The sequence below is a fragment of the Panulirus ornatus genome, chromosome 45 (genome assembly GCF_036320965.1).
Source record: "Panulirus ornatus isolate Po-2019 chromosome 45, ASM3632096v1, whole genome shotgun sequence".
Taxonomy (NCBI): domain Eukaryota; kingdom Metazoa; phylum Arthropoda; class Malacostraca; order Decapoda; family Palinuridae; genus Panulirus; species Panulirus ornatus.
In genome coordinates this window covers 1,052,178-1,072,606 of record NC_092268.1, presented here as the reverse complement: position 1 = coordinate 1,072,606, position 20,429 = coordinate 1,052,178, and the positions used below count along the sequence as shown (strand labels likewise).

At 42.1% G+C, this 20,429-nt stretch overlaps 1 protein-coding gene and 1 long non-coding RNA gene across 23 annotated transcripts in view; one reads left to right on the top strand and one right to left on the bottom strand.

Moving 5' to 3' along the window:
- Positions 1–20,429, bottom strand: part of LOC139762966 (uncharacterized) — a 167,883-nt gene that overhangs the window by 47,242 nt on the left and 100,212 nt on the right. The window lies entirely within an intron of this gene.
- On the top strand, positions 1,611–13,196 carry LOC139762975 (uncharacterized). Its single transcript, XR_011715921.1, has 3 exons — positions 1,611–1,804; positions 7,203–7,338; positions 8,210–13,196. It is a non-coding gene; the product is annotated as an uncharacterized lncRNA (long non-coding RNA).

Sequence of the window (20,429 nt, the reverse complement as noted above, 5' to 3'; positions counted from 1 at the left end):
AAGTTCTGTACGTTATTTCATACTTTATGAGACAGGTTCGAACTTCACTGCTTCACACAAGTAAGAAGAGAAAGTATGAAACACTGCCATCTATGTTTTGGATATGGTACTAAAACTGCCACCTATGTTTTGGATATGGTACTATCACAACACTTCATTAAATCGTCATCTTGATATCATTTACAGTTATATAACCATCAAAGACATTGAAAACCATCTTAATTCCACGCCTGGCATCTAATTAAGGACTCTCAACACCATCAGGAGGTTAGAAAACAGATAATTCCTGTATTTCCTCGTGATGTTGAGTTACCAGCTAGCAATTTGACGCCGTGGCCAGGTCGTGCCAGAGTTTCCAGGGACGGTATAAATTCCATGAGCCAAGATGGCCATTTGCTGGTAGGAGCCGCTGACGGGGAGGACCTACGCGTGACACACCCTCCATCAAACCCTTATTTTAAGGTTAGTATATGCAAATTGTTCGAGAAATTTGTTGACCAGATGTAATGTTATGCATAAGGGTCAAAGTGGAGTGTCATAAAGTGTTATTTTTACGGTAATTAGCAGAGATATGGCTGGCTTGACCTACGGTCCTTCTGTTAACCCATGCGGGAAGTGGCACACACACACACACGTGTATATATATATATATATATATATATATATATATATATATATATATATATATATATATATATATATATATATATATATGCATGCATCTGATCCCGGTTATGAGTTCATTTACATCAAGTTTGAGGACATTGGAGAGGCTCTGGTGTGTATGTGTGAACCATCGTAATGATCGTTTGGTAGTTTCGTTGTGTTGTTCTGCTGCTAAAACGAAGCGCCAAGTTTATTTTCCACTTGATATTCACACTACACCTCATGTTCGGCCATGGCTCAAGACAGTTGTTATCCTAACGAGGATAAAATGGGTCATTTCGACCAACTAAAGCTAAGATAAGGCTTGATGGCCGGACGCCATCTTGTTTCCGACAAGGGCCCAAATGTCATTATTTACGTTATTACTATTACAAAATAACACACCCAATCCTTTCCTATCTTCATCTTGCCGTCGATAATGACCTAATGACCAGAATTACCAGCAAAATGCAATGATATAATAGTGCGGTGATGATGATGAGGGAATAAAGCCAGTAGAGCAATAATTGTACTTATATATATACGTTAACACAGCCATGACGGTTAATGAAGAACAAGTTAATATCTAAGGTTAATGTGTTTAATTACCATGTCATTTTAACGTTAAAATCTAAGGTTAATGCCAAAATAGTAATTTTACCGTCTTACAATAAATAATGGATTCTTATGATGTCGTCTAAGGTCAATTTCGCGTTAAAGATTTAATGTAAATCCTGTGATTATTAGTTTTTCACACTGGGGGGTTGAGTGTTGCAGTAGTGTTGCCTTAGTTTGTATATATTGCTACACACAACACAAATGTCAACACATGATCATCATCTCGGGTTCCAGGATGATGATGAGGCGGGCCAGCCAGCCACACCAAGGAGTCGACCCCAAGCTGGATCCCAACCTGATCCCTCACACCACTTAACATCCTCGTATATACTCGAGATTATTGACATGACAACACACATCACTTACGTCAATCTGGTTCACGAAGAATTGACACCTCTTTGTTTCCCCGCAGGTCACTGTGACTCCTTGAACCGCCGGCTTCTGGGCTCGAGCACGACTTACACGGAGGAGCACGTCTTGACAGCTTCTCCTCCAGCTCACTAGTGATCAGATCCTGAACCTGTTGACTCGTATAAATAATGTAAGTATAAGAAACAGCATCCGATCCCATGTAACAACATTGGATCTCTTTCCTTTGGCTCTTATCCCATTGAATCTGATGCGCTCGTACGTCTTTTGATGGGTGACGTAGAATGCACCATGTATTTTGTTATAATGAGTTCTATTTAACTTTTATCATTGGATTTTATTATTAAATACCTCAAAATGTGTTAATAATAAATTGTTTTTAAAATTTTTTTTATATAGTTGGTACACAGCCAACATGGTGCATTTGACCATAGCCTATTGTGATTGATGTCAACACAATAAGTTACATATGAAAACCATACAGAGATGACCCTTATGGTGTGATCGGCCCTTACTCTTAGCCTCCATCTATCACATACTCTTCTAAACTCAGTCACAAAATTCTGTACTCGCTCAAATCTATCAATGCTGTATCATAACAAACAATAACTGACTGACTTTTCATGTCCCTCTCATCCCCTACAGACTTCATATTCGCCCTTCTCTCTTAGATTCTTACATATTCTTGTCACACCAACTCATATATAAACACCCATGGGGACATCACACCCTTCCCCCTGCATAATCCAGTCATTCCTGACCATCTTTCCTAATCACATATGTACACTTGTGTATATCCCTCTTTCTAAACTAGACATTCCCAATAACCAGTCCTTTTTCAGCACACAACTGCACAAGCTGTACACCATTTCCACTGATAAAACATTTCCAGCAATTTGTCGTAGTCGAGTGGATGATTACACCAGTGTTGGCCTTCCACCTGAGCAGCTTCCTGTGCCTCTGGTGACCTGGACTTTCCACCCAACCTCTGGGATCCTGGACTCTGAGCTAGGTCAGTGACGTGGCCACCTTGGTTGTGTCCTGGACCTCTGAGTTGCTATATTCTTGGTCCTGGACCCCCTAGTCTTACCTGATGTATCAGATTAATTTCCTGATGAAGTGCCTGACAACCCTGGTATACACCAACTCTGTATCTAATTTTACAGTAAAATTTCATTCAGTAACATAAAAAAATAAATTTTTACAATTATCATTGTAAAATTTTTTGATGATACTGAATGAAATTTTACTGTATAATTAGACAGTGTTGGTGTATACCAGGGTTGTCAGGCACTTCATCTGGAAATTAATCTGATACATCAGGTAAGACTAGGGGGTCCAGGACCAAGAATATAGCAACCCAGGGGTCCAGGACACAACCAAGGTGGCCACGTCACTGACCTAGCTCAGAGTCCAGGATCCCAGAGGTTGGGTGGAAAGTCTAGGTCACCTGGAATCCAGGTCACCAGAGGTCCAGGAGGCTGTTCTGGTGTCCATAGGTACAAGGAGCTGCTCGGGTGGAAGGCCACCACTATTCAATATTAGCACGCACTTCTTATAGAGGCTTACGACCAATATCACCTTGCTTGGTACATTCTCGAAAAAAGGTCACTTACATTCTTGTGGCTATCAACAAAGAAGCTGCTTGTTAATAAAAAAAAATATGCTATGATACACTGTAATAAGCATAAATACTGTCCCTTCTCATTTTAAAGAATTACTATTGTACTGTATATTTGTACATCAATTTAGAAAATATTCTTTTACCAAAAAATACAATAGCCCTATAATATAAACTGATCTTTTATGGTACAAATATATATGTATTGTTATGTGGTGTGTGAAGTGAGAGGGTCAGGGTGAATAGTTTGGTTAAGAGAGGTGGTGAAAGCCTTGCGGAAGATGAAAACCAGAAAGGTGGTAGGTTTGGAGGGTACTGCAGTTGAATTTATTAAGAAATGGGGTGACTGTGTTGTTGATTGGTAATGTGTGTGTGAATCATGGTGAAGTGGCTGAGGATTGGCAGAATGCATGTTTATTGCCACTGTACAAAGGCAAAGGGGATATTAAATTGTATGGGAGGGCATTGATTGAGAGGGTGAAGACATGTACATAGCATCAGATTGGGGCTGAGCTGTAAGGTTTCAGAAGTGGCAGAGGACGTGTGGATCAGGTGTTTGCTTTGAAGAATGTGTGTCAGAAATACTTAGAAAAACAGATGGATCTGTATGTAGCATTTATGGATCTTGAGAAGGCATATGATAGGGTTGATAGAAATGCTTTGTGGAAGATCTTAAGAGTACATGGTGTGGGAGAAAGGCTGCGAGAAGCAGTGAAAAGTTTTTATCAATGGTGTAAGGCATATGTATGAGTTGGAGAGGAGAGTGATTGGTTCCCAGTGAAGGTCAGTCTGCAGCAGGGGTGTGTGATGTCCCCATGGTTGTTTAATTTGTTTATGGATGGGGTGGTTAGGGTGGTAAATGCAGGAGTCTTGCAAAGAGGGGCAAGTATGCAATCTGTTGGGATGAGAGGACCTGGGAAGTGAGTCGGTTTTTGTTCACTGATGATACAGCACTTGTGGCTGATTTGATTGAGAGACTGCAGAAGTCTTGGAAATGTTTGAGGACAGTATGTGGTGTGAGGTGGTTTGACTGGGTAAGTAATGAAAGGGTAAGAGATGTGTGGTAATAAATAGTGTAGTTGAGAAAGAGCAGATGAAAGCGTGTTGAAATGCTTTGGATACATGGAGAGAATGAGTAAGGAAAAGCTGACAAAGAGGATATATGTATCAGAGGTGGAGGCAACAAGAAGTGGGAGACCAAACTGGAGGTGGGAGGATGGAGTGAAAAAGAGTTTGAGCAATTGGGGCCTGAACTTACAGGAGGGTGAGAGGCATGCAAAGAGTAGCATGAATTGGAATGATGCAGTATACCAGGGTCAACGTGCTATCAGTGTACTGAACCAGGACAAGTGAAACGTCTGGGGTAATCCACGGAATGGTCTGTAGGGCCCGGATGCGGATAGGGAGCTGTGGTTTTGGTGCATTACACATGACAACTAGAGACTGAGTGTGAATGAATGTGGCCTTTTTTGTCTGTTTTCCTGGCACTACCGTGCTGACATGGGGAAGCAATGCTGTTTCCTGTGGGGTGGGGCGCCTGGAATGGATGAAGGCAAGCAAGTGTGAAAATGTACTTGTATATGTGTATATGCTGATATGCACGTGTATGTGCATTTATGTATATAATGTGTATATGAGTGGATGGGTCATTCTTTGTCTTTTTCCTGACGCTACCTTCTAACTAGCAGCACATCTCTATAGTCTTACACTAAGTAAGTCCACCTGCTGCACTAGAAACATCTCTATGACCTATTTCATCCTTATCCTAGTTTACACACTACTTGGCACACACACACACACACACACACACACATCTGTATTCACATTGTCCTCCAAACCTGAGTTTGTATCTAACCCTCTTTCAATTTGTACATCTGTTATACTGTTTTGTGGTCTTTCTTCATTGTCCAAGTCTCATTCACTAGTCTCTTAAAACCTGTTTATTGCATCATATAGTCCCTGAATTTATCATCTCGTATGAACTCGTCCAACCTCTGATTCGCTGTTTCTTTATGACAGGTCTTGTCTCTAAGAGTATTTGCTTTGATCGTTAACATGTTTCCTTCCAATGGGTCAAGATCTTTTAGCTGTCTTACTGTAGCACCATGCACCTTTCAAATTCCTGATTCTTCTATTTTTCTTTTCAAGTGAGACACCTATCTCTATAGAATTCCACATATACAAACTATATTACGGGGCTTTAACTGTCTGTCAGGTATCATTAGTTGAGGAATAACATTCATGCTTGTCCCACAGTCAACCTGAAATTTCACTTTATTGCTTACCTCCATTGATGTCATGATGGCTTCATTGCTGAGTCGTGTTGAAAGCTTCATAAAATACACGACATCGGGGTCGTCCTTCGTGGATGCCATAATGGCCTCATCGTTGCATCATGTCGAAAGCTTGTAACACACAGGAAATTGGGGTTGGCTTTTCTATCAGGATCCTCTTGAATACCACTGACCATACTTCTGAAACCCTTGCCTGGTTTTGATCTGCGTGTAATTGCAAAGTGATTCTTCTCCATGCATATGCTACAGGTCTTGCTATATGCCGGGCATTCTTCTGTCTTCCCAAATATGCTTGTTGCTAAAGAATTTGCATTCCTTCATTGGCGTGTGTGACCAGGCATGGTCCTCATGTTTAATGTTTCATTTCATTTGTCTTCCTTCATGGGTTTCTAGGTCACCTTGTTAACAGCGTCTGGTCATACACCATGATATACTGCCATCTGCTGCTTATATGCCATACAGATTTTCATCCTCTTTAAAGAATTTCTCACAGAGTAAGTCATCTGAGTGTCCAAGTACTAATCTTTCATCTAACATTCCTTGGATGGATTCCCGAATCTGGTGATAGGTGAATCTTGCAATTCTCCTGTCTGTTCTCCACACTTTCGAAATCTATTTGTCTGCCAGTTCATTCTTCGTTGCTGGTAAAATTTGCCATCAAATTTGGCAAGTACATTTTTTAGCCACTTGTTTAGGCTGGTTATCTATCTACTGGTGCTGGGAACATAATGAATTACACATCTCTTATAAATAGCTCCACCAAAGGTTACAAGTACTGCAGCTTTCTCCTCATCGGGTTTCTTCTTTAAAACCTTCTTCTATAATAGAGGGTAATACATTTTTGTTTATAGGTCTTCAGAGATCTTTCATTGTCAACTGTTAGGTTTATTTTGTTGGGAATGTATGAGTTACTGCCGTTTGCACCACCACTTGATCTTGCTTCAAATCATCACAACATGAGCTTGTCATTTTTCTCCAGTTGTTTCTAGTCTGTCATGACAAATGGTGCTTTTACAGCTGCCAGTATGTTTTTGTACAGGTTTGTGCATCTCCCAGAGGCATAATATTCTGGAGGAGATAGAGAGATGAACTGACATGGGCTGACATTCTCCATAAACAGAACACTTATATTCTTTTGGATGTGACCAAAACAGCTGATTGATTATAGAAAACATGATAATAGAATGTAATAAACACAATTATACTGTTGTAAATCCTAAGGTAGCATACAGGATAGGAGTAGGTCATTTTAATATATAAATAGGATCACTTCTATTGTAAATTCTAAGGTAACATGTAGAAAAGAAGTTGGTCATTTTAATATAAAAACAGGATAATTTCTATGATAGTCTTATTAGTATTGTAAATCCAAACGTAACATATAAGATAAGAGTCGGTTACCTTAATATATAAATAGAATAATTTCTATGATAGCTTATTAGTACTGTAAATCCTAAGGTAACATACAGGATAGAAGTTGGTCATTTTAATAAATAAATAAGATAATCTATGATAGTCTCATTAGTATTGTACATCCTACGTTAACATATAGGGTGCATTTTCATATAAAGTAGTTGTAGTCATTTGCCGAATTTTATCCACTTGCTTCATAAATTTGATAATATATTCAAAATAGAAAAAAATTTGTGTTGCAGGCAATCATTTCTACAAGATGGCAATGAAGATGAGAAGGAAAATGTTCAAGAAGAATGTCTCAGAGTGCTGCAAATTATACAGTCAAGATACTGCAAGGAATGTTGGCCATGATTTCACTATGGACTAAAGAAAATGGTGAGTATGGGAGCTGCTCGTCTAGTTACACTCTTGGTATCAAAGTGTATATTTTGCCATTTCTCAGATGTGGATATGAATTTTCTGTCCCCCTCTACTCCTTTCCTCCATCCTTTCTTGACCTTTCTCCTGGACCACCAACCTTTGGGATCCCTGACTCTAGAAAATTTGGTAAGCTAGGTGAAGAATAGCAGTGAAATTGCTGTGGAGTGGGTCTGGAAAGGCATGGTATAATGGTCAAAAGCCTGATAATTTGACAAGAGCAGTACAGAATAAGATCCTTTGTATAAGGAAAAGGGGATGAAGATTGAATGTAAGAATTATAGGGGAATGTCTAACAGAATACTAGTTAAGTAATAATGTGAATTCCAAATGCAGTTCTGTTAAAAGTGTACTTGTCTCGGTGGTATTTGTACTCCAAATTGTAATGATATAGGAAAGAGAAGCCTTGTCATGTTTCAGAGGATGAGGAAATTTTATATTTGAGCCTTCTTTTTGGGAAGCTGGGTGACAATTCTACCTCAGGGAACTGGGCGTCCCTGCCCTTTACCAGCCTGCAGGATTAGTAGCAGGAATGCTAGCTCTGTAAATTCAAATCCTTCAAAAGATGTATAACTAAAAGCACTTGATACCCACTTTGTTTAATGAGAATGGAGCAAATGATGATAGATGCTACGCATCAGTATTTAAGGGCAATCGATGAGAACTAGATGCCACCGTAAAACTATGGGCTTAAGTCCATACATTGAACTGATCAGTTAAAATCTAATGCCAAACACAGGTCCTTGTAGCAGTCTTAAATATAATTTTGTATGTATACAGTTTATATACTCTTAAAATGATTATACTAACTGCATTTGGTGCTTGTCAGGTGGATGAGTACGCCGCTGTTGGTAAACCATCTTAGCAGCCTCGTCGTCCCATGGTCAACTGGACTCCAAGCCAACCAGACCCATGGCCATTGGGCCCCTGGCCAACTGGACCCTTGGCCAACTGGACCCTTGGCCAACTGGAACCTTGGCCAACTGGACCCCTGGCCAACTGGACCCCTGGCCTACTGGACTCCTGATCAACTGTACCTCTGCTGTTTATGGTCAAGCTGAAAGGAAAGATGATAAGTTCTCTCTCTCTCTCTCCCCCAGTGGCTGCTGCTTCTGCAGGGTGGTGGCAGTGTCCATACTGAAAGCAAAGATTATTATTACCCTTTACTCCCACCATAGCCACCAACTACTTCATCCCCCAGTGACCTAAACCTGTTGTTGCTGCTGCAGTTGTTGTTGCAGCAGTGGGGGTAGAGCAAGGGTGTTATTACCCTCCCTCCTGCACCTCTCCCTCTCCCCTGCCCCCATCCACCTTCCCCTACCCTCCTTCCACCCTCCCCCCCCAAAGTCCTCTCCCCCTCACCCCTACCCCCCATTCCCTGGGACCCCTCCCACCCACCCACCACCTCCCCCTTCCTACCCAACCCCCATCTCCTTCCCCCCACCTCCTCCCCTCAACCCACTCAATCCAACCCCCTTTCTCTACCCCCGCTGTGGCTAATGATGCTGCTGCTGTTGCTACTGCTCAATCTGTAAACATACATAAAATCAGTGTCCCCTTCACCCACCCTCTTGCTCCATTCTTGCCCCAAACCTTCCACCTCTTCCTCTTACTGCTTCTGCTGCTGTTGTTGTTCAATCTGTTAACGTAAAGAAGTAAATTAATATCTTCTTCCACACACTTGCTCTGCTCTTGTCTCCTTCACTCATGCCCATCCAGCTGCTGCTACTGGTGTTGAGATTTCTGGTGGGGATAAATATAGCAAAGTATTCATTATGATACCAGGGGTGTAACCATAAGGAACGCCCCTGATTCCTCCTTTATGAAGTCCTGGTAAGATGGACATTTATGTTCCTTGGAGTACACCTGAACCTTCTTCCTCAGAGTGGTTGCCATCATCAACACTGCTCTACTGAAGGCCTCCTCCTCAACTGGACCCCTCACCTACTGGACCCCAAGAAGACTGGACTCTTGGCCAACTGGATATACCTGACACCAGATCCCTCCTGGAACTCCCATCCTTACATCCCTCCCTTGCATGCACCATTCCACGCAGTCTTCCACTATTTCTCTCCCACCAGTATTCCTCCACCCTATTTCTCCATGTCACACCAACCCCTTTAATTGTACTATTATACAGTGCACTTTCCTTGTAAACTTCCAGTCTTCCATTCTTTCAACATGCCCAAACCACCTTAAAGTATTATGTTTCACCCATTCTACAACTCCATAATTCATTCCCTATACACCCTTTCATTTTCTTCATTCCATCTAGTCACATCACAAACTCTTCTCAAATGATTCATTTCCATGGCCTGAATTCTTGACCTCTGTGACACATTCCATGCCAACGTTTCAGTTGCATAGGTCAGGGTTGGGAAAACTATACTGTCCCTTAATCCTCTCCTCACTTCCATACTTATACCTCTACCCTTCATTCTTCTATTAAGGGTCTCAATGACTCTTGTACCCTGAACTGCTCTCTCCCTTGTCTCTCCTTCCATATCACCACACTTACCCAAGATGGCTCCTAGATACTTAAATTCTCTCTTCCAGTCTCTTTCCCCCCCATATCCAAAGCATAATTTAGCCCACAAAATCTATACTTTCACTCTGTTTCCTTTCAAACATCATTACTTTACTTTTACTTGCATTTACCTTTAATTGCCTATCCTTACACACATCATAAAACACACAACTTCTGCAACTCCTCTTCACTCTTCGCAAACAACTCAGTATTATCTGCAAACAGGCTTGCTACTAGCCACCATATCTCACTGCCACACTCCATCTCCGCACCCCTTTTCCCGAGTTTTGCTTTCATCTCAGATTCAGGTGAGAAACTGCTGAAGTTGGTGACTGCCTTTGGTAAAGTGTGTGAAAGAAGAAAGTTGAGAGTAAATGTGAATAAGAGCAAGGTAGGGTTGGGGGACAAGTTAATTGGGAGGTAAGCTTGCAGGAAAAAAAACACAGGAAGTGAAGTGTTTTAGATATCTGGAAGTGGATTTAGCAGCAGATGGAACCATGTAAGCAGAAGTGAGTCACAGGGTGGGGGAGATGGAACCATGTAAGCAGAAGTGAGTCACAGGGTGCATGCAAGGAATAAAGTCACATAGGTTCTGGGAGCATTGAAGAATGTGTGAAAGGTGAGAAAGTTATCTTGGAGAGCAAAGATGGGAATGTTTGAAGGAATAGTGGCTCCAACAACGTTATATGGTTGCAAGGCTTGGGCTATAGATAAGGTTGTGTGGAGTAGGGTGGATGTGTTCGAAATGAAATGTCAGAGGACAATATGTAGTGTGAGGTGGTTTGAACGAATAAGTAATGAAAGGGTAAGAGAGATGGGTGGATATAAAAAAAAGGGTGGTTGAGAGAGCAGAAGAGGGTGTGCTGAAATGGTTTGGTCACATGGAGAGAACAAGTGAGGAAAAATTGACAATGAGGATATATGTGTGGAGGGAATGAGAAGTGGGAGACCAAGTTGGAGGTGGAAGGATGAAGTGAAAAAGATTTGTAGCGATCAGGGCCTGAACATATAGGAGGGTGAAATACGTGTAAGGAATAGAGTGAACATGCTGTCAATGGATTGAACCAGGACATGTGAAGCACCTGGGTAAACCATGGAAAGTTTTGTGGGGGCCTGGATGTGGAAAGGGAGCTGTGGTTTTGGTGCATTACACGTGACAGCCAGACTGAGTGTGAACGAATGTGGCCTTCGTTGTGGCAGGGTGGCAGTGGGAATGGATTGAAGGCATGTACATGTCTGTGTATGTATATGTATGTACACGTTGAAATGTATAGGTATGTATATGTTCGTGTGTGGATGTTTACGTATATACATGTGTATGTGGGTGGGTTGGGCCATTCTTTTGTCTGTTACCTTGCGCTACCTCACTAATGCGGGAAACAGTGACAAAATATATCAAAATAATAATATAGTGTGTGTGTGTGTGTGTGTGTGTGTGTGTGTGTGGAGGGTGAGAACGATATCTCAGAGCAAAAATGGGTACGTTTGAATGAAGAGTAGTCCCAACAATGTTATGTGGTTGCGAGGCATGGGCTATAGATAGGGTTGTGCGAAGGAGGGTAGATGTGTTGGAAATGAAGTGTCAGAAGACAATATGTGATGTGAGGTGGTTTGATCGAGTAAGTAATGAAAGGGTAAGAGAGATGTGTGGTAATAAAAAGAGTGTGGTTGAGAGAGCAGAAGAGGGTGTGTTGAAATGGTTTGGACACATGGAGAGAATGAGCAACAAAAGATCAACAAAGAGGATTCATGTGTCAGAGGTGCAGGGAACAAGAAGCAGGAGACCAAATTGGAGGTGCAAGGATGGACTGAAAAAGATTTTGAGCGATCAGGGCCCGAGCATACAGTTGGGTAAAAGGCATGCAAGGAATAAAGTAAATTGGAATGATGTGGTGTACTGGGGTCAACATGCTGTCAGTAGATTGAACCAGGGCATGTAAAGTGTCTGGGGTAAATCATGGAAAGGTCTGTGGGGCCTGGATGTGGAAAGGGAGCTGTGGCTTCGGTGCATTACACATGACAGCTAGAGGCTGAGTGTGAACGAATGTGGACTTTTTGTCTTTTCCTGGCACTACCTTGCTGGAGAAGGGAAGGGGGATGCTGTTTCTGTGTGGCGAGGTAGTGACAGGAATGGACGTAGGCAGCAATTATGAATAAGTACATGTGTATTTCTCTGTGTTTGTATATGTATGTATATTTTGAAATGCATATGAATGTATATGTGTGTTTACATACACATGTATACGTGAGTAGTTAGGCAACTCTTCGTCTGTGCAACCTTGCTGATGCGTGTCATAGAAGGTGACTAAAGGGAGTGGGAGCGGGGAGCTAGAAACCCTCCCCTCCTTGTATTTCAACTTTCTAAAAGGGGAAACAGAAAAAGGAGTTACGTGGGGAGTGCTCATCCTCCTTGAAGGCTCAGATTGGGGTGTCTAAATGTGTGTGGATGTAACCAAGATGAGAAAAAAGGAGAGATATATGGTATGTTTGAGGAAAGGAACCTGGATGTTTTGGGTCTGAGTGAAACGAAGCTCACGGGTAAAGGGAAAGAGTGGTTTGGGAAAGTGTTGGGAGTAAAGTCATGAGCTGGTGAGAGGACAAGAGCAAGTGAATGAGTAGCACTACTCCTGAAACAGGAGTGTTGGGAGTATGTGAGAGAGTGTAGGAAAGTAAACTCTAGATTGATATTGATAAAACTGAAAGTGGATGGAGAGATATGGGTGGTTATTGGTGCATATGCACCTGGGCATAAGAAAGATCATGAGAGGCAAGTGTTTTGCGAGCAGCTGAGTGAGTGTGTTAGTAGTTTTGATGCACTAGACCGGGGTATAGTGATGGGTGATTTGAATGAAAAGGTGAGTAATGTGGCAGTTGAGGGAATAATTGATGTATATGGGGTGTTCAGTGTTGTAAACGGAAATGGTGAAGAGTTTGTAGATTTGAGTGCTGAAAAAGGACTGCTGATTGGGAATACCTGGTTTAAAAAGAGCTATAAGTATATGTACGTAAGTAGGAGAGATGGCCAGAGAGTGTTATTGGATTACGTGTTAACTGATAGGCGCATGAAAGAGAGACTTTTGGATGTTAATGTGCTGAGAGGTGCAACTGGAGGGATGTCTGATCATAATCTTGTGGAGGAGAAGGTGAAGATATGTAGAGGTTTTCAGAAAAGAAGAGAGAATGTTCGGGCGAAGAGAGCAAGAGAGCTTGGGAAGGAGACTTATGTGAGGAAGTACCAGGAGAGAGTGAGTGCAGAATGGGAAAAGGTGAGAGCAAAGGACCTAAGGGGAGTAGAGGAGGAATGGGATATATTTAAGGAAGCAGTGATGGCTTGCGCAAAAGATGCTTGTGGCATGAGAAGTGTGGGAGGTGGGCAGATTAGAAAGGGTAGTGAGTGGTGGGATGAAGAAGTAAGATTATTAGAGAGAAGAGACACATTTGGACGAGTTTTGCAGGGAAATAGTGCAAATGACTGGGAGATGTATAAAAGAAAGTGGCAGGAGGTCTAGAGAAATGTACATGAGGAGAAAAAGAGCAAATGAGAGTTGGGGTGAGAGAGTATCATTAAATTTTAGGGAGGATAAAAAGATGTTTGTGAGGCCTGGATGTGGAAATGGAGCTGTGGTTTTGGTGCATTATACATGACAGCTAGAGACTGAGTGTGAACGAATGTGGCCTTTGTTGTCTTTTCCTAGCACTACCTCGCGCACATGCGGGGAGAGGGGTTGTCATTTTATGTGTGGCAGGGCGGCAACAGGAATGAATAAGGGCAGCATGAATAATGTACATGTGTATATATGTATATGTCTGTGTATGTATATATATGTATACGTTAAACTGTATAGGTATGTATATGTGCATGTGTGGACGTGTATGGCTATACATATGTATGTGGGTGGGTTGGGCCATTCTTTCGTCTGTTTCCTTGTGCTACCTCACTAATGCGGGAGACAGTGACAAAGTATAATAATATAATAATAATATGTAGAGGCATTTGGATGAGTTTTGCAGGGAAATAGTGCAAATGACTGGGAGAAGAATAAAAGAAAGAGGCAGGAGGTCAAGAAAAAGGTGCAAGAAATGAAAAAGAGGGCAAATGAGAAATGGGGTGAGAGAGTATCATTAAATTTTAGGGAGAATAAAAAGATGTTTTGGAAGGAGGTAAATAAAGTGCGTAAGATGAGAGAACAAATGGGAACATCGTTGAGAGGTTATAATAAGTAGTGGTGATGTGAGAAGGAGATGGAGTGAGTATTTCGAAGGTTTGTTGAATGTGTTTGATGATAAGAGTGGCAGATATAGGGTGTTTTGGATGAGGTGGTGTGTGAAGTGAGAGGGTTAGGGAGAATAATTTGGTAAACAGAGAAGAGGCAGTAAAAGCTTTGTGGAAGATGAAAGCCAGCAAGACTGCGGGTTTGGATGGTATTGCAGTGGAATTTATTAAAAAAGGAGGTGAATTTGTTGTTGACTGGTTGGTAAATATATTTAAAGTATGTATGACTCATGGTGAGGTGCCTGAGGATTGGCGGAATGCATGCATAGTGCCATTGTACAAAGGCAAAGGGGATAAAGGTGAGTGCTTAAATTACAGAGTATAAGTTTGTTGAGTATTCCTGGGAAATTATATGGGAGGGTATTGATTGAGAGGGTGAAGGCATGTACAGAGCATCAGATTGGGGAAGAGCAGCATGGTTTCAGAAGTGGTAGAGGATGTGTGGATCAGATGTTTGCTTTGAAGAATGTACGTGAGAAATACTTAGAAAAGCAAATGGATTTGTATGTAGCATTAATGGATCTGAAGAAGGCATATGATAGAGTTTATAGAGATGCTCTGTGGAAGGTTTTAAAAATATATGGTGTGGGAGGCAATTTGTTAGAAGCAGTGAAAAGTTTTTATCGAGGAAGTAAGGCATGTGTGCGAGTGGGAACAGAGGAAAGCGATTGGTTCTCAGTAAATGTAGGTTTGCAGCAGGGGTGCGTGACGTGTCCATGGCTGTTTAATTTGTTTATGGATGGGGATGTTAGGGAGGTGAATGCAAGAATTTTGAAGAGAGGGGCAAGTATGCAGTCTGTTGTGGATGAGAGAGCTTGGGAAGTGAGTTAGTTGTTGTTTGCTGATGATACAGCGCTGGTGGCTGATTCATGTGAGAAACTGCAGAAGCTGGTGACTGAGTTTGGTAAAGTGTGTGAAAGAAAGCAGGGTAAATGTGAATAAGAGCAAGGTTATTGGGTACAGTAGGGTTGAGGGACAAGTCAACTGGGAGGTAAGTTTGAATGGAGAAAAACCGGAGAAAGTGAAGTGTTTTTGATATCTGGGAGTAGATATCTGGGCATAGATATCTCGGAGTTTATTTTGACAGTGGATGGAACCATGGAAGCACAAGTGAGTCACTGGGTGGGGGAGAGGGCAAAAGTTTTGGGAGCGTTGAAAAATGTGTGGAAGGCGAGAACATTATCTTGGAAAGCAAAAATGGGTACGTTTGAAGAAATAGTGGTTCCAACAATGTTATATGGTTGCGAGGCGTGGGCTATAGATAGAGTTGCGCGGAGTAGGGCGGATGTGTTGGAAATGAGATGTTTGAGGACAATACGTGGTGTGAGGTGGTTTGATCGAGTAAGTAATGAAAGGGCAAGAGAGATGTGTGGTAATAAAGAGTGTGGTTGAAAGAGCAGATGAGGGTGTTCTGAAATGGTTTGGTCAAATGGAGAGAATGAGTGAGGAAAGATTGACAAAGAGGATGTATGTGTCAGAGGTGGATGGAACAAGGAGAAGTGGGAGACCAAATTGGTGGTGGAAAGATGGAGTGAAAAAGATTTTGAGTGATCGGGGCCTGAACATGCAGGAGTGTGAAAGGCGTGAATTGGAACAATGTGGTATATTGGGGTTTATGGATTTATCCAGGGCATGTGAAGTGTCTAGGGTAAACCATGGAAAGTTTTGTGGGGCCTGGATGTGGAAAGGGTGCTGTGGTTTTACATGACAGCTAGAGACTTGAGTGTGAACGAATGTGGCCTCTGTTGTCTTTTCCTAGCACTACCTCATGTGCATGCAAGGGAAGGGGGTTGTCATTTCATGTGTGGCAGGGTGGCGATGGGAATGAATAAAGGCGGCAAGTATGAATTATGTACATGTGTATATATGTATATACATGTCTGTGCTGAGAGGTGCAACTGGAGGGATGTCTGATCATTATCTTGTGGAGGCTAAGGTGAAGATTTGTATGGGTTTTCAGAAAAGAAGAGTGAATGTTGGGGTGAAAAGGGTGGTGAGAGTAAGTGAGCTTGGGAAGGAGACTTGTGTGAGGAAGTACCAGGAGAGACTGAGTACAGAATGGAAAAAGGTCAGAACAATGGAAATAAGGGGAGTGGGGGAGGAATGGGATGTATTTAGGGAATCAGTGATGGATTGCGCAAAAGATGCTTGTGGCATGAGAAGAGTGGGTGGGTTGATTAGAAGGGGTAGTGAGTGGTGGGATGAAGAAGTAAGATCATTAGTGAACGAGAAGAGAGAGGCATTTGGACAATTTTTGCAGGGAAAAAATGCAATTGAGTGGGAGATGTATAAAAGAAAGAGACAGGAGGTCAAGAGAAAGGTGCAAGAGGTGAAAAAGAGGGCAAATGAGAGTTGGGGTGAGAGAGTATCATTAAATTTTAGGGAGAATAAAAAGATGTTCTGGAAGGAGGTAAATAAAGTGAGTAAGACAAGGGAGCAAATGGGAACTTCAGTGAAGGGCACAAATGGGGAGGTGATAACAAGTAGTGGTGATGTGAAAAGGAGATGGAGTGAGTATTTTGAAGGTTTGTTGAATGTGTTTGATGATAGAGTGGCAGATATAGGGTGTTTTGGTCGAGGTGGTGTGCAAAGTGAGAGGGTTAGGGAAAATGATTTGGTAAACAGAGAAGAGGTAGTAAAAGCTTTGCGGAAGATGAAAGCCTGCAAGGCAGCAGGTTTGGATGGTATTGCAGTGGAATTTATTAAAAAAGGGGGTGACTGCATTATTGACTGGTTGGTAAGGTTATTTAATGTATGTATGACTCATGGTGAGGTGCCTGAGGATTGGCGGAATGCTTGCATAGTGCCACTGTACAAAGGCAAAGGGGATAAGAGTGAGTGCTCAAATTACAGAGGTATAAGTTTGTTGAGTATTCCTGGTAAATTATATGGGAGGGTATTGATTGAGAGGGTGAAGGCATGTACAGAGCATCAGATTGGGGAAGAGCAGTGTGGTTTCAGAAGTGGTAGAGGATGTGTGGATCAGGTGTTTGCTTTGAAGAATGTATGTGAGAAATACTTAGAAAAGCAAATGGATTTGTATGTAGCATTTATGGATCTGGAGAAGGCATATGATAGAGTTGATAGAGATGCTCTGTGGAAGGTATTAAGAATATATGGTGTGGGAGGCAAGTTGTTAGAAGCAGTGAAAAGTTTTATCGAGGATGTAAGGCATGTGAATGTGTAGGAAGAGAGGAAAGTGATTGGTTCTCAGTGAATGTAGGTTTGCGGCAGGGGTGTGTGATGTCTCCATGGTTGTTTAATTTGTTTATGGATGGGGTTGTTAGGGAGGTGAATGCAAGAGTTTTGGAAAGAGGGGCAAGTATGAAGTCTGTTGGGGATGAGAGAGCTTGGGAAGTGAGTCAGTTGTTGTTCGCTGATGATACAGCGCTGGTGGCTGATTCATGTGAGAAACTGCAGAAGCTGGTGACTGAGTTTGGTAAAGTGTGTGAAAGAAGAAAGTTAAGAGTAAATGTGAATAAGAGCAAGGTTATTAGGTACAGTAGGGTTGGGGATCAAGTCAACTGGGAGGTAAGTTTGAATGGAGAAAAACTGGAGGAAGTAAAGTGTCTTAGATATCTGGGAGTGGATCTGGCAGCGGATGGAACCATGGAAGCGGAAGTGGATCATAGGGTGGGGGAGGGGGCGAAAATTCTGGGAGCCTTAAAGAATGTGTGGAAGTCGAGAACATTATCTCGGAAAGCAAAAATGGGTATGTTTGAAGGAATAGTGGTTCCAACAATGTTGTATGGTTGCGAGGCGTGGGCTATGGATAGAGTTGTGCGCAGGAGGATGGATGTGCTGGAAATGAGATGTTTGAGGACAATGTGTGGTGTGAGGTGGTTTGATCGAGTAAGTAACATCAGGGTAAGAGAGATGTGTGGAAATAAAAAGAGCGTGGTTGAGAAAGAAGAGGGTGTTTTGAAATGGTTTGGGCACATGGAGAGAAAGGTTGACCAAGAGGATATATGTGTCGCAGGTGGAGGGAACAAGAAGTGGGAGACCAAATTGGAGGTGGAAAGATGGAGTGAAAAAGATTTTGTGTGATCGGGGCCTGAACATGCAGGAGGGTGAAAGGAGGGCAAGGAATAGAGTGAATTGGATCGATGTGGTATACCGGGGTTGACGTGCTGTCAGTGGATTGAATCAGGGCATGTGAAGCGTCTGGGGTAAATCATGGAAAGCTGTGTAGGTATGTATATTTTGCGTGTGTGGACGTATGTATATACATGTGTATGGGGATGGGTTGGGCCATTTCTTCGTCTGTTTCCTTGCACTACCTCGCAAACGCGGGAGACAGTGACAAAAAAAAAAAAAAAAAAAAAAAAAAATGTCTGTGTATGTACATATATGTATACAATGAAATGTATTGGTATGTGTATGTGCGTGTGTGGATGTGTATGTATATACATGTGTATGTGGGTGGGTTGGGCAATTCTTTCATTTGTTTCCTTGCACTACCTCGCTAATGTGGGAGACAGCAAGAGTGGTTTGGGAATGTCTTGTTTGTAAAATCAGGGGTTGGTGAGAGAACAAGAGTAAAGGAAGGAGTAGCACCACTGAAGGAGAAATTGTGGGAGTATGTGATAAGAGTGTAAGAAAATAAACTAGATTGATATGGGTAAAACTGCAAGTGGTTGGAGAGAGATGGGTGAATATTGGTTCCTCTGCACCTGGTCATGAGAAGAAAGATCATGAGAGGAAAGTGTTTTGGGAGCACCTAAATGAGTATGTTAGCAGCTTTGATAAACAAGACTGGGTTATTGTGATTGGTGATTTGAATGCAAAGATAAGTAATGTGGCAGTTGAGGGTATAATTGGTGTACATGGGGTGTTTAGTGTTGTAAATAGAAATGGTAAAGAGCTTGTGGATTTGTGTGCTGAAAAAGGACTGGTGATTGGGGACATTCCCTCGGACAGCAAAAATGGGTATGTTTGAAGGAATAGTGGTTCCAACAATGTTATATGGTTGTGAGGCATGGGCTATAGGTAGAGTTGTGCAGAGGAGGGTGGAAGTGCTACAAATGAAATGTTTGAGGACAATATGTTTTGTGAGGTGGTTTGATTAAGTGATGAAAGGGTAAAAGAGATGGTAATAAAAAGAGTGTGGTTGAGAGAGCAGAAGAGGGTGTTTTGAGATGGTTTGGTCACAAGGGAGAATGAGTGAGGAAAGGGGAGAATGAGTGAGGAAAGGGGAGAATGAGTGAGGAAAGATTGACAAAGAGGATATATGTGTCAGAGGTGGAGGGAACAAGAAGTGGGAGACCAAATTGGAGGTGGAAGGATGGAGTGAAAAAGATTTTTAGCGATCAGGGCCTAAACATACAAGAGGGTGAAAGGCGTGCAAGGAACAGAGTGAGTGATATACAATGTGATATACTGGGTTTGACTTGCTGTCAATGGATTGAACCAAGGCATGTGAAGCATCTGGGGTAAACCTTGGAAAGTTTTTTGGGACCTGGATGTGGAAAGGGAGCTATGGTTTTGGTGCATTACACATGACAGCTAAAGACAGTGTGAACAAATGTGGCCTTTTGTTCTTTTCCCAGCACTACCTCACACATGCATGGGGAGAGGGGGGTGCCACTTCATGTGTGGTGGGGTGGCAACAGGAATGGATGAAGGCAGCAAGTATTGATATGTGCATGTATATATATGTATATGTCTGTGTATGTACATGTATGTATATGGTGAAATGTATAGGTATGTATATGTTAATGTGCTGAGAGGGGCAACTGGAGGGTGTCTGATCATTATCTTGTGGAGGCGAAGGAGAAGATCTGTAAAGGTTTTCAGAAAAGAAGAATGTTGGGGTGAAGAGAATGGTCAGAGTAAGTGAGCTTGGGAAGGAGACTTGTGTGAGGAAGTACCAGGAGAGATGAAGTGCAAAATGGAAAAAAGTGAGAGCAAATGACATAAGGGGAGTGGTGGAGGAATGGGATGTACTTAGGGAAGCAGTGATGGCTTGCGCAAAAGATGCTCATGGCATGAGATAGGTGGGAAGTGGGCAGATTAATAAAGGGTAGTGAGTGGTGGGAGGAAGTAAGACTGTTAGTGAGAGAGAAGAGAGAGGCGTTTGGAAGATTTCTGCAGGCAAGCAGTGCGAATGACTGGAAGATGTATAAAATAAAGTGGCAGGAGGTCAAAAGAAAGGTGCAAGAGATGAAAAAGAGGGCAAATGAGATTTGGGGTGAGAGAGTATCATTAAATTTTAGGGAGAATAAAAAGATTTTTGGAGGAGGTAAATGA